Source organism: Danio aesculapii, chromosome 14 (genome assembly GCF_903798145.1).
Source record: "Danio aesculapii chromosome 14, fDanAes4.1, whole genome shotgun sequence".
Classification (NCBI taxonomy): domain Eukaryota; kingdom Metazoa; phylum Chordata; class Actinopteri; order Cypriniformes; family Danionidae; genus Danio; species Danio aesculapii.
The window spans coordinates 47,729,540-47,744,191 of NC_079448.1; the positions used below are offsets into that span (position 1 = coordinate 47,729,540).

The 14,652-nt window shown below is 36.2% G+C and overlaps 1 non-coding gene across 1 annotated transcript; it reads right to left on the reverse strand.

The window, feature by feature from the left end:
- Positions 1–243: 243 nt before the first annotated feature.
- On the reverse strand, positions 244–399 carry LOC130241278 (5.8S ribosomal RNA). Its single transcript, XR_008838845.1, has one exon. It is a non-coding gene; the product is annotated as a 5.8S ribosomal RNA (ribosomal RNA).
- Between the last annotated feature and the right edge of the window lie 14,253 nt (positions 400–14,652).

The window sequence follows — 14,652 nt, forward strand, 5'->3', positions numbered from 1 at the left end:
CTGACAAAACAACAAAAGCTGAAGCAGTTCTCACCTCCTTGCTTGATCAGCCTTATAACAGAAGAAGCTGTTACAGTGTGAACACTTGGCTGTTTCAACAGCTTCAGATAATTTACATTTAGAGAGCACTCAAAAAATGAGGTTTGCTGTTTGTTCAAACTACTTATTTAAAATTAGATTAGATTAGATTCAATTTATTGTCATCACACATGTACAAGTACAAGGCAACGAAATGCAGGTAAGCGACCCTCAGACAGGCGTGGCCCCGGGATGAACCCGGGGCCGCAATGTGCGTTCGAAGAGTCGATGATCAATGTGTGTCCTGCAATTCACATTAATTCTCGCATCTAGCTGCGTCCTTCATCGACGCACGAGCCGAGTGATCCACCGCTAAGAGTTGTAAAATGAGCTGAAACAACACAATTCTTGAGATTTTTTGGGGTGGGGGGTGGGGTGGGGCAGCTTAATTGATTTATGTTCAATCCTAACCTTAATAAGTTAACTTAATTCCTCTCCATAATAACTCTTCATGTTGTCTCAGCACAAATAGATTGTGTGGAACCCAAATTTTTTTTACAGGGAATGACATGACACATATGCATGTTTTAGTTGGTACCTACCTACATTACATTCATTTATTCATTTATTTTCAGCTTAGTCCCTTTATTCAATTCATCTTTATTTCTATAGACAAATTACCGGTTTGTAAACATTCAGGATGCGCGCACATCGAGGTTGCAGAAAAAACAGAAGCGCTAGCATTTACAGCGAGGGAATGACATCCGATGCGGTTCAGAGTTAGTTGTTGTATTAGAGATCAGTTATATTGATTACATCTCATATAATATTATTTACATAATGCTTTCAGCGTATTATAACAGCTTGTCACCCAGTGATAAGCAGTTATTTGGCAAAATTAATATTAAAGTGAGCGGCGTTCGTCAGACAGATCCATTTGCGATAGCACGCTCCCAATGGATATCGAATAAGATGAAATGGCCAAGCATCCAGCCTGAAATATACAACTATCTTATTGAAACTCCAAGTGATTTTACAAGAGAGAAGTTAAACCTAAAAGTCTTTGGATTATGTTCAGATATACTACCTTTTTGTTATGTTAGTGATAAAACATCCACTGAATTAAACTGCTGCAAAAATGCATCAGATAATTTTTTTTCAATTGTTTTTACATAAATCTGTCAATCAACTTTTGTCCTGATCAAAACTACTAAAATGTTTAGAAAATTACAGGATTTTAACTCTTTAATAGCCAAATTCATAAATAATGTCACTGATTTGGTGAAAAAAACACACAAAATGATGTATTTTCAATATCAAAAGTAATTGTGGACTGGATTTTTTAAACCTTTAATCACATTCTTAGACATGTGAATGATTAATCACAACATTGGCTTTGATGCATTGTTAGATTTTAATTTTTTCTCTCTAATTTACTGTTGGTGGCTGTTTTTGCCCCATTGACTTCCACTATAACCACACTGAACAAATTGTGCAAAATTGTAGCAAACCATTTAAATGTGTTGAATTCAAACAAACAAAAAAAATCGGTAATGTTGAGTAATGCAACTTAGTTTGTTTAAATTCAGCCCAAATAATATGTTTACCAAAACTTAACCTAAAAAAAAAAATGTGTAAATCCAAGAAATCATTTTTGAATCATTATTTTGAGTGCACATTTGATGTTGCCTAAATACACACAGTCTTTGTTTCTGTTTACTCCATGTAGTTCTGAGAGCTGAGATATTTTGATTTTCTCAGACACATCAATGTAAGTGCATAAAGGTTACTCTCACACACTCACATACACACATACACACACTTTAGTTTGATGTTACACTCAATATAAAATACAGAAACTAAGCTTTTTTGCACAGGCCTATTTAAAAGGTTAATGGTGCCAACTGATGAGCAACATTAAAAAGGACAAATTTTTCCTCTTACCAACAGGGAAAACCACCTCAATAAAAAAAAATGCATGATTATATGGTGTCATGGTTTTGCAATCAAAAAATGTGGTTATAATGGAAGTCAATGGGGGCAAAAACAGCCACCAACAGTAAATTAGGGAACAAAAATGTACAAGCAATCAAAAACAATGCATCAAAGGCAGTGTTGTTTCAAATGTCCAAGACTGTGATAAACGGTAAAAGAAGTCCAGTCAATTACATTTTATATTGAAAAAACGTCATTTTGTGTGTGTTTTTGACCAAATCAGACACAATAGGACACACAATCACCCCAGAGTGGATGAAAACAACAGTGCAAAAAGGTTAAGTAACTTTTAAATAGCATTTCTCTGCACTATTTTTTGTGATGATCAAATTTCCGAGGTCTTAGAAATGATTACACAAATAGCAAAATGTCCATTATTTATAAACACACATCACAGAATCTCTGTTATTCATAAATATGCCACATGCATGCAAGATAACAAAGATCTGTTGGTTGAATATAGTCAAATGTCTTCCAATAAATCTATAGTGATGTGACGGAGCACCCTTATGAATTTCAATCACACGATGTTGTGTACATAACCCAAATTCCATGTCATGCGATGTCCTTTCACCAAAGCCTAATCGATTGTGCTCCTGCTGTGTTTTCACTGAATTCAATGTGGACTCATTACATCACAGTCTGATGGATATTGGGTGATAGAAACTCCTGACAGCATTAGACTTCTGTCACTCCTGCTGCTCCAGCCTGCTGAATAAACATCTGCTTATTAATGGATACACTTTTTAATGCATTTAGTTAAATTCCTGGAAATAATAATTAAAGCAAACTTTAATCAAAATAAGCTACAGGGATAACATTTTTAGTGCACAAAAAAGAAATTGGAGGTACAAAGGAGGCGTCAAGTAGATAGTGATAGTTTAGTAAGACATGGAGAGATACTTTACACCTGTGCGCGGCTCCTCGGAGGATGAGGTCAAAGTTTACAAACATTTCCAACAGCATCACAACCATCAGCACCACCCAAACCATTATCAGCACCACGGATCACACAGGTTTGTGCTTAAACTTTCCTAATATGTGTTTTTCAGTGTTGTTAACAATCAAATTAAATGTTAAATGCTATTAATGTTGTTATTTTGAAAGAGTATCTTAGATATTAACTGGAATGTTGATATTAAGAATTAAAATGATTAAGTCAATTTTTTTAATTGTTAAGATTAAAGATGACAACCTTCAGTAGTTTTCTCTAGCTCCATTTGCAGGTGACACAGTTTAAAATGTAAATAAAAAAGATTTTTTCCTTTTATATAAAATCCTGTTTATTTTTCTTCCCCAAAATTGCGATAGTTTTAAAATAGTTTTTATTTTATTTTGTGAAACATACTTCGTCATATGTTAGACAATAAAATATACACAATATGGATACACATACAGTTGAAGTCAGATTAATTAGCCCCTTGAATTATTAGCCCCGCTCTTTATTTTTTCCCCCAATTTCTGTTTAATAGAGAGAAGATTTTTTTCAACACATTTGTAAACATAATAGTTTTAATAACTCATTTCTAATAACTGATTTATTTTATCTTTGCCATGATGACAGTAAATAATATTTGACTTGATATTTTTCAAGACACTTCTATACAGCTTAAAGTGACATTTAAAGGCTTAACTAGGTTAATTAGGTTAACTAGGCAAATTATGGTAATTAGGCAAGTTATTGTATAATGATGGTTTGTTTTGACCATCGAAAAAATAAAGGGGCTAATAATTTTGACCTTAAAATGATTATTAAAAAATGTAAAACTGCTTTTATTCTAGCTGAAATAAAACAAATAAGACTTTCTCCAGAAGAAAAAATATTATCAGACTATCAGAATTATTATCAGAATTGCTTGCTCTGTTAAATATAATTTGGGAAATATTTAAAAAAGGGGGCTAATAAATCTGATTTCAACTGTAGGTGTCTCCTTAAAAAAATCAGAAAAGGGCTCCAGAATTTCTGCATCTGTTCTGGCTCTTGTTTTATTGCGAACCAAAACTTTTCCATTCTAAGAGCATGCAAAACAACAACAACAACAAAAAACATTGCCAATAAGAAGGGGAGCTGCTGACTTCCAATTCATAAGAATAAGTCATCTAGCCAGTAAAGTTGCAAAGGCTACACTATCAGCCTGTAATGAATTTAACATATTCTGGCAGGATTCCAAACAGTGCTGTTAAGGGGTTTGGGTCTATTGATAATGAAAGAGCAGCAGAAAAATAGCAACTTTCTCCCAAAAATTAGACCGTTTCAAACAAGACCAGAAAGTATATAACAGTGTGGCTGGTTCGGTTGCACAGCGAAGGCAAGTTCTATAACATCTGGGAACATTTTATTGTCTGCGACTTTTAATTGAATGAGAGTAAGCCTGGCATTTACTGATGATAAAAGTATTTGTGCAAGAATAAGATCCCAAATATTTTCTTCAGTCGTTAAATTCAATTTCTTCTCCCAAAAAGTCAATACATGTGTTAAGGGGGACTGTTTTGTGTTAAGTTGGATAAGTTGGCTGTTCATTCCGCTGTGGCAACCCCTGATGAATAAAGGGACTAAGCCAAAAGAAAATGAATGAATGAATGAATTTTAAAGCAATGGCTTTAGTCATTTTAAGTTAAATCAATTAATCACTTTAAAGTCTTTTAACTCAATTTTTTAAGTAAAGTCAGCTAAACACTTTAAAACAATGAGGTTACTCACTTTTTTCTTACGCAAAATCATCTAATCACTTTACAAATAATAGGTTTACTCACTTTTTTGTTAAGTAAATTGAACTAATTACTTTAAAAGCTACAGGTTTATTCACATTATTGAGTCAAGTCAACTAATCAGTTTTTACAGTGTTGCTGTTTCTGTATTTATTTAGCATTCCTCTCCTGCATAATCCTCAAATCCTGTTATAAAAAAATTTATCGATTAAAATGCTTTTGCACATACAAACCTTTTACACTCTTCAAGCACAATAATGCTCAAAATCAACATCAATGTGTATTTGAATAAAGTGTGAAGTTATCAGTTTTGCTCAGTGTATCATAAATATTATGTTATCATATACAGCTGAAATTAAAATGATTACTATTTTAATATTTTTAAAAAATATTTCCCAAATGATGCTTAACAGAGCAAGGAATTTTTCACAGTATGTGCTATAATATTTTTTTCGTGGTGAAAGTCTCATTTGTTTTATTTTGGCTAGAATAAAAGCAGTTTTAAATTTTTAATGAACCATTTTAAGGTCAGTATTATTAGCCCCTTTTTCGATTGTCTACAAAAAAAAAATTATGTTTGAAAAATGTGTTGAAAAAATCTTTCTGTTTCACACACTGTAAAACCCAAAATGTTAAGGTAACTCAAATCATTTGAGCAAACCGATAGCAACAAACCATTTAAGTTCGAAAACTAATCCTAATGAGTACTGTGAACTTAATCCATTTAAGCTGAAGTTATGAGGTATCTCATTAACTCATTGCCTTCAAGCCTGAGTTCAAAACTCTTTTCAAATGAGTAGAATTAATGTCCAGTAAATTTTGAGTTAACTACACTCATTTCATTTGATAAAGCTGACTGTTGGGTTTTACAGTGTAGAAATTGGGGAAAATAAACAGGGGGCTAATAATTTAGGAGGGTTAATAATTCTGTATGTCCAATAATACAGTGAAATACAATCATCATTGTTTTCAAGAACAGATCACACACTGACATTAATTTCATTATTAAATCAGCCACAGCTCTTCAAGCAGTCATGGCAAGCACAGACACCCCGACCCTCATCATCATGTTAACCAGCATCCCTCTCATCATCAAAGACAGCCCAAAGTACCCATAGACCAGCACAACTTTACCAAAAGATCCTCCTCCAGCCTGTCCTCCTCGTCCTCTTCTTCAACACCGTCCTGGACATCGGAACCCAGTCTGGACGAGGAGACGTACCTGACACCAAAACCCAAACACTCACTATCCTGCTCCAACATCCCTGAAGTACAAAAAATAAGCCACGACAGAGAATCAGAGGACTTTGATTTCGACTACAGAGATCAGAAACACCGCGGCAGCCTAGAAAACACCATAAAACAAGCACATCGGATACCAAAACTTTCTCGAGGACACAGCAAAAGTGAGGAAGGCCTTCAGCAGAACAAACCAGGATCTCAAACTATAGATCACGGACCACTTTATAAAACCGCAAGTCCTGGGACAAAACCTCGCTTTCGGAAGCAACTCTCCCAAAAAGGCAGTTTCGTCTATTCAGCTTCCCAGCAAAGGCATATTGAAGAATAAAGATGAGGGACAGAATAGAGGCGAATTTCGCAAAGCCAAATCCATGGAGGTGCTCTCCACTAGAGTGGACGTCAAAGCCACATCCGAGCATATCTCAATGGAGGCCGCGAGGGAGAACTTTGTTAAAGGAAAGCTGCAGTTCTCTGCGTTTTTGGATGAAATCACTAGGCAGGTCATCAGTCCATGTGCATTAAGCTCTTTTGGAGTAACACCCCCCAAAAAGCAGGAAAGCATCTCACTCAAACAGCACCCCGAGAGACCTGATTCAGGAAAAACAGCTACAGATTCAAGCTCGCACTCTCGGCCACAGAAAAGGGTGAGTAAACATCATCAACATCACCAGAACCGAGCTTTAACAAGTCCTCCGCCTTCACCTCGACGCTCATCTAAATCTGAAAGACAAGGGGTTTCTTCAGGAAAACACCATAGGCAATATTCTCAGATGCTGACGGATGGCACTAGCACTAGTCCTGAGACTATACACCACCATAAAGTCAGACATCAAAGCAGTCACGGCTCTTCCAGACACTTTCATGCTAAGCAGATGAAGGGGTCACCACCGCCTCCTTCACGAAACCCGGAGTCTGAGTCTCAGTCCAGTAAATCATCCACCAGTGCAAGCTCAGAGAAGAGTGATGGACCCAAACACACGGGACACAGGAGGCAGTCTAAACCACACAGGGTGAGTGCAAACTGGGCTGGGGGGAAGGAAATTTAACATATGAGTAAGTGCAATTCATTGCGGAAAAATTTGATCACATTACAGTAAGTCTTCTATAAGCTGGATATCTAAACTGTAAAAAATAGAGGGTTCCACATAGTGGTGTAACGGATCACAAATCTCACGGTTCGGAACACACTATGGTTTTTGAGTCACGGATCAGACCATTTTTCAAATGAGCAAAAAAGGGAGGAGACAAATGCCATTTGCTTTCCATTTATCCAAAAACATTACTGCAAAAAACATTAGTTTAGCAAACAGAACTTTGAACCTGTAATTTTATTAAAAATCAAGCAAGAACCAGCTGAAAAAAATGAAAAATGTTCTTTGCTACAGCTTCTGATAATGCTAAATATAGAAATCTAACATCTTGTACAACAGATCATATTTATTTTCAATTAATGATTCATCAATTCACACATAAAACTTCATGTTTCATTATAGGTGGATCATTTCTGAAAACCTATTCAGTGACATAATTTTGATGGTTGTTTGTCGCCACCTATTGGTTACACAATGTAATTGTTACAACATTCACCAGCGTCAAGTTCCATTAAACAGTGATTTTAATCTTTAGCATAAACATCAGTGTTTATATCTGAACTATAAACTGTTCTGCCAGTTCTTCTGTGTTATTTAATTGTTTGTAACTCACTAAAAAAGTGTAAAAACTGAATCTCTCTCGATCAAACGCACATTTGAATGCAGCGCTTCGAAGGATTAATAAACATATGCAAATCATTATCAGTTATCATTTATGTTGCATATTTGAATTAAGATCACGATCTTTTAATGTTTATTATGCAGCTTTACACCGAATGCATTATGCAGCCTAAACAAGCAGTGACTGAAAACAGCTTTAATTAATTACCTAAAAAATCATTTAGGTAGGTCCCACCACAGCTTTTCCCGTCATCATTATATTTTACAGGGAAGCAAAACTGCTTTCATACACGTGATTTGAATGATGCGGGAGTCAATCTCTCTGCAGTTGTTATAAATGTTGGATTAACCTACAAGTTTAAAAAGTTTTTAATTCACGGGTCACGTGCGTTCCGAACTGTGGACCTTGATCCATACAGATGACGGATCAACTGTGATCCGTTACACTCCTAGTTCCACACAATTCCTTCATGTTGTCTCACCAAAATCTATCAAGTTAACTTAATCGTTTCGACAATATTAGGTGAATTGAACATAAAACAATTCAGTTGTCCCAAAAAACTCAAGAATTATATTGATTCAGCTCCTTTTAAATAAGTAGTTTAAACAAGAAGCAAAAATCTTTTTTAGTGTACACTGTTAGACTTTGCTGCAATTTTTACAGTAATGCAAAAACTTCTAGTTAAATACCACATACATTCTTTACAGTTCACTACTGCAATATACATTGCATTATGGGTATTTTTAAAACTTTTACAGTACCTTACTGCATATTAGGAATTTGCGGTATTCTACTGTAATCAAAGTAATCAGGTACTGCTACTGTAGTTGAACACAAATACGAGACAGTTCACTGAAAAATTAATTAACATCTTGTATTACAAAATGTATTTAAAATAAATTGATGAATGAAAATCACTTTTGCAAACCAAACAGATATAATAATAATGAAAATACTGTTGTACCACTGATTGGAATTTATTAAATTCAATAGTAAATACTGAAAACAAAGGTTTTTGTACTGCTAGTGTAAAATGTAAATAAATTACAGTAAAAGTGCTGAAATATGGTCATACTGTAAAATTAAAATGTGGTAAAGGGCATTTTACCATTAACAGAAGTTGGGGTGAGGCTATTTTACAGTAAAATGAAACTGCGGGAGGGCCCTGCTACTGTAAAACACAATAACAGGTTAGTAATGTAAAGGGGCAACATATGAAATATGACATGTGAAAACATAGGCTGGATAAGTTGGCGGTTCATTCCGCTGTGGTAACCCCAGAATAATAAAGGGACTAAGCTAACAAGAAAATGAATGAATGAATATTGAATACAAATCAAGGGAATTTTGGTTTCTAAGATCATGCCTTCTTTAAATATATGTTATATATGTGTATAGGCTTTGGAGAAACCTTTACATTCCACAAAGGTTCTTTACAATGCAAAAGTGTTCGTCTTATTGTTAAAAAGTTCACATTAAGAAACAAATCAATCACTGAATCCAAATGGTTTTTCTATCTCACTACTGTAAAAACTCAATTTTTTAAGAGTCTGAATGTCCCACAAAAACAAATTATTTTGCACGCATTGATAGATTTTCATAAATGTACAATAATTATATTCAAAGTTATATTAGTATTAAATAGTAATGAATATTTTTATTAAGCAATTGTCCTGATCAAAAATAACATGTGCATATTGTTATAAAAAGTTTATATTTATCAAATTATATATTTTTTTGCTGCTTGTTCAAACTATGTATATCAAATACACTGAAACAACACAATTATTCAGTTTTTAGGGGGGAACAACTTAATTGTTTTATGTTCAATCTAATTACATTAACTTAAGCTAACTTAATCGATTTGTGTTGTGACAACAAGGAGGATTTGTGTGGAATAATTTTTTTAGTGTATGTTAGCAATGGGCTGCACGGTGGCACAGTGGGTAGCACGATCGCCTCACAGCAAGAAGGTCGCTGGTTAGAGCGTCGGCTAGGTCAGTTGGCTTTTTTGTGTGGAGGGTGCTCCGGTTCCCCCCACAGTCCAAAGACATTGTGGTACAGTTGAAATGGGTAAGCCAAATTGTCCGTAGTGTATGTGTGTGAATGAGTGTGTATGGATGTTTTCCAGTGATGAGTTGCAGCTGGAAGGGCATTCGCTGCGTAAAACATATGCTGGACAAGTTGGCGGTTTATCTGCTGTGGCAACCCCAGATTAATAAAGGGACTAAGCCAAAAAGAAAATGAATGAATGATGTTAGCAATATTAAACAGTGTTTATACTGTATTTTAATTCATTATGCAGCCTTGGGGATCATAAGATAGCTATTTTTAAATAATTAAAAAACTATTATATATTTATTTTATTTATCATATCTTATTAAAGGAAACAGGGGTAACATGGTGGCGCAGTAAGTAGTGCTGTCGCCTTACAGCAAGAAGCTCGCTGGTTTGAGCCTCGGCTGGGTCAGTTGGCATTTCTGTGTGGAGTTTGCATGTTCTTCTTCCGTTCGCGTGGGTTTCCCCCGGGTGCTCCGGATTTCCCCACAAGTCTAAAGACATGCAGTACAGGTGAATTGGGTAAGCTAAATTGTCCATAGTGTATGTTTGTGAATGAGTGTGTATGGTTGTTTCCCAGTGATGGGTTGCAGCTGGAAGGGCATCCGCTGCATAATACAAATGCTGGATAAGTTGGCGGTTCATTCCGATGTGGCGACCCCAGATTAATAAAGGGACTAAGCCCAAAAGAAAACTAATTAATGAATGAATTAAAGGAAACATATTTGTTCGACAATTTTTGACCAGGACCATGCAGGGCAGATTGACTGATTTTAAAGAATGCAGTCGACATTAGAATATTTGTTCAAAACAAATAGTTTAAATAGGCTGTAACAGACATATACATTATTACTGAGGATACAGCTCAAAAATATGGGCCTAATTAAAATAAAGATCTAATTATGAACAGCCTTGGGTTAACCTCTAAAACTGGAAGCATAAGGGATGCCGGCCATTGTGTCTATATCCGTTGATTAACACTATTGAACCGGATGAGTCCTCAATCAATGGTCTTTCCTGCAGCATATCACTTCAAAAATCAATGTTTTTTCTTCTGTTCTGTCCATTTCTCCGTTCACCATTTCAAACCCCCTCTCCTTTTCTCTTGCCCCCAGGATTCGGCCTGTTCAGCGGACAGAGTTCAGTAAGTGGTTTTCCCCTTTTTTTCCTGATTGGTTATTTCAGACTATTGATTTTGCTCTTATTCCAGAGCTTTCCCCATTTTACTACACTCAGTTTCCTAAACTCTGTCATCCAGCTTGAGCTGAATTGATTGCTTCTATTTTTATGTGTGTCATTTCGATGCACAGCCAGAGCAGAGTCATGTTATTTTTCTTGTTATGAGTGATTTATGAGACATGATGGCTCAGTGGTTAGCAGTCGCCTCACAGCAAGAAGGTTGCTGGTTCGAGTCCTAGCTGGGTCAGTTGGCATTTCTGTGTGGAGTTTGCATGTTCTCCACGTGTTGGCGTGGGTTTCCTCCAGGTGCTCCGGTTTCCCCCACAGTCCAAAGACATGCGCTATAGGTGAATTGAATAAGCTAAATTGATAGTAGTGTAGTAGTGTGTGTGAATGTGGGAGTGTATGGGTGTTTTCCAGTACTGGGTTGCAGCTGGAAGAGCATCCGCTGCGTAAAACGTGCTGGAATAGTTGGCAGTTCATTCGGCTGTAGCAACCCCTGACAAATAAGGGACTAAGCCGAATGAAAATGAATGAATGAATGAATGTCCCGGTAAGAAAACATCAGAAATAATTGAAACTCTATCAACCTCAATAATTAAACCCTCAGAAACAACTGTGGTCGGAAATTCACAGGACTGTGTTCTCTGGAATCCTCTCAGTTGGTGTCTTCGATGTGAATACAGTAATTTCTGTGTGCAGGTTTCCGTGTGGGCCTACTCATTTCTCACTACTCTTGAATACTTTTAATCACACTGAGTACAGTTTAGAACAATCACTTTTATTCCGGCAAGTAATGGTACACATTTGCTTGAGTATCATTTTTCAGTACTCTTCTCACCACTGATTGCAGGTTACTAGAGGAGTACAACAAAGAGCTGCACGAGAACCTGTTGCAGATGGTGGCGTGCATTGAGAACATGGAGACAGAACTGCAATGCACCAAGATGGAGTTAGTCAGCCTTAAAGAGAAATACAAAAGGTATTATATAAACTTCAGACATGTTTCCGGAAAAATCGAATGAATAACTCTGACTGACTCTCTCAATCTCTGTCCACTGTGTGATTTGCAGGCTTCAGGAGAGCTACTCTGTTTCTCAACAGGCAAACGGTGTCCTGGAGCAAAAACTCAAATCTTCGGTAAGAAAAGCTATTACTAAATCAGAAAGTCTGATGCAAACTAAAAGCTAGTTTTAAAGGGCACCTATGATGAAAATCATCTTTTGTAAGCTGTATGGACAGAACTGTGTGTAGGTATAGTGTGTCCACAGTCATATTGGGGTGAAATAAAGACAATAAGTCTCTTTGTTTAAATTTCCTGACGTTAAAATAGGATCCAAATCCCTCCCATTTTGAGGCCCACTGAAATGTGATGTTGGAGTGCAACCCACCGAATTGATTAGTGCATATTAACATAAACAAGACAGGACATGCGCAAAGCAGCAGGGATTAAAAGATCTGTTCAGCTATCTGTGATCATCTGTCGTCATTAAATGTGAGCAAGAATGAGTTTTACAAGTTTAAACCGTTTTTAAAACAGTGCATGTTTGTAATGAATTACAGCCTTTTTACCGTCTTTATCACCACAGCCGCATGTCAGTACAATTAAAAAAGAAGACGCTTCAATCCCGGTTTGTTGACGATAAATCAGGTTTATTTTGTACATTAACATAACGGATATCCATACAGCAGTGGATATTAACCTGTATCCTGTCACATATGCCATGCAAAAGCAGTGCAAAGTTAAACGTGCACGCTGTGTGTGTCCGCTGTGTGTGTGAACTTTGTAATGACATTGTGTGTGACTCATCATTGCAGAAAGGCTTGAATTAACTCCACAACAAATACATCAAATAATCATTGGGAAAGTTCGTACTGTAGTATAATGTTTTTTAGAGTTTAACTTAATATTTTAAGTCAATTTGATGTAAGTTGAGATCAGTTGAAAAGGCGACACTATGGCTCAGTGGTTAGCACTGTTCCCTCATAGCAAGAAGGTCGCTTGTTCGAGGCTCGACTGGGCCAGTTGGCATTTCTGTGTGGAGTTTGCATTATCTCCTCGTGTTGGCAGTTTGCATGGGTTTCCCCCACAATCCAAAGACATGCGCTATAGATGAATTGAATGAACTAAATTGGCCGTAGTGTATGAGTGTATGCAGGCCCGTAGCCATGGGGGGTTCAGGTGGTTCGGAAGACCCACCACTCACAGACAAAGTCCAGAATTTGTCCCAAACGTGAGCTCATTTGTCCAATTTTGACAGCTATGCCATCATAGATAGTGAAAATTACTCATTGAAAAAAGGTTTTAAGGCCAAGTGGTATCCTCTGTTGGCTGTGTGACTTCAGCTAATCAGTTTTGGCCAATGCTAACAATTATTTTTCATGAGTCCAACATCCAGCTGTGCAAGAAAACATACAATCCGATGTAAGTGAAGTCATCTTTCACTACTGTATTGTTTTTAAATTGAGAAAACATTTTACAAGTAACTTTTATTCTAAATTTCGGACCTTATTCTTGAAACAAAAAAGGATCAATAAAAAGGTGTGAGCACCAAAAGCAGACCGTATTAAAATTCACTTAAATACTATTTTGACTATTGCTGTTGTCCATGAATTTTCAAATGTACTATTTTACAAGAAAGGCTAGAAAAATTGTGATGCTCTAAATTATTATAATTTAAAAAAAATTATTATTAAAATAGTGCTTAAAATGTCAACAAAAGATTAAATTCTCAAAATTAAATACAGAATTAGGGGTATAGCTGAAAAAAGATCCACTTTTATGAGAAAAAAATTAACCACCCCTTTGACCAGGCTGGCTAGGGGCCTGGTATGTGTGAATGTTAGTGTGAATGGGTGTTTCCCAGTACTGGGTTGCAGTTTGATATGACAAAAAGTCATGACAACAAATGATTTTATGTTACTATAACATATTTTAATAAGTTTATCAACTGATTTCAACTGATTTTTTTAGAGTTATACAAAGTTGAACTTTTTTTAGGTCAGTTTGACTGATGTATGTTGAGATGACTGAGATGATTCAAGAAAAAATTGAAGCCAGCAATATTTTATTAAATTCAAACACTTTTGCAACTTTGTTACCAATATTTGGCACTAAATAAATAATGTACAGACCTTAGTTGTTTTAGTAACTGAATTGCAGCACATGGTGACATGGTGGCTCAGTGGTTAGAACTGTCACCTCCTAGCAAGAAGGTTGCTGGTTCGAGTCCCAGCTGGGCCAGTTGTCATTTCCGTGTGGAGTTTGCATGTTCTCCCCATGTTGGCGTGGGTTTCCTCCGGGTGCTCCGGTTTCCCCCACAATCCAAAAACGTGCTGTATGGGTGAATTGTATGAACTAAATAAAGTAGTGTATGAGTGTGTGTGTGAATGCAAGAGTGTATTTTTTTTTAAGTTTCACCAAACATAAATTTAGCGAGTAAGTACGAGATTTGTGGATGAAGTTCACCATCTGTGGCAAATGCCAGAAAAATCTATAAAAATATGAACAGCATTCATTAATTCATTTTCTTTTCGGCTAAGTCCCTTTATTAATCAGGAATCGCCACAGCGAAATGAACCACCAACTTATCCAGCATATGTTTTACGCAGTGGATGCCCTTTCAGCTGTAACCAAACACTGGGAAACACTTATACACACTCTTTTACATACATACACAACGGACAATTTAGCTTATTCAATTAATCTGTGCCGCTTGTCTTTGGACTCTGGGGGAA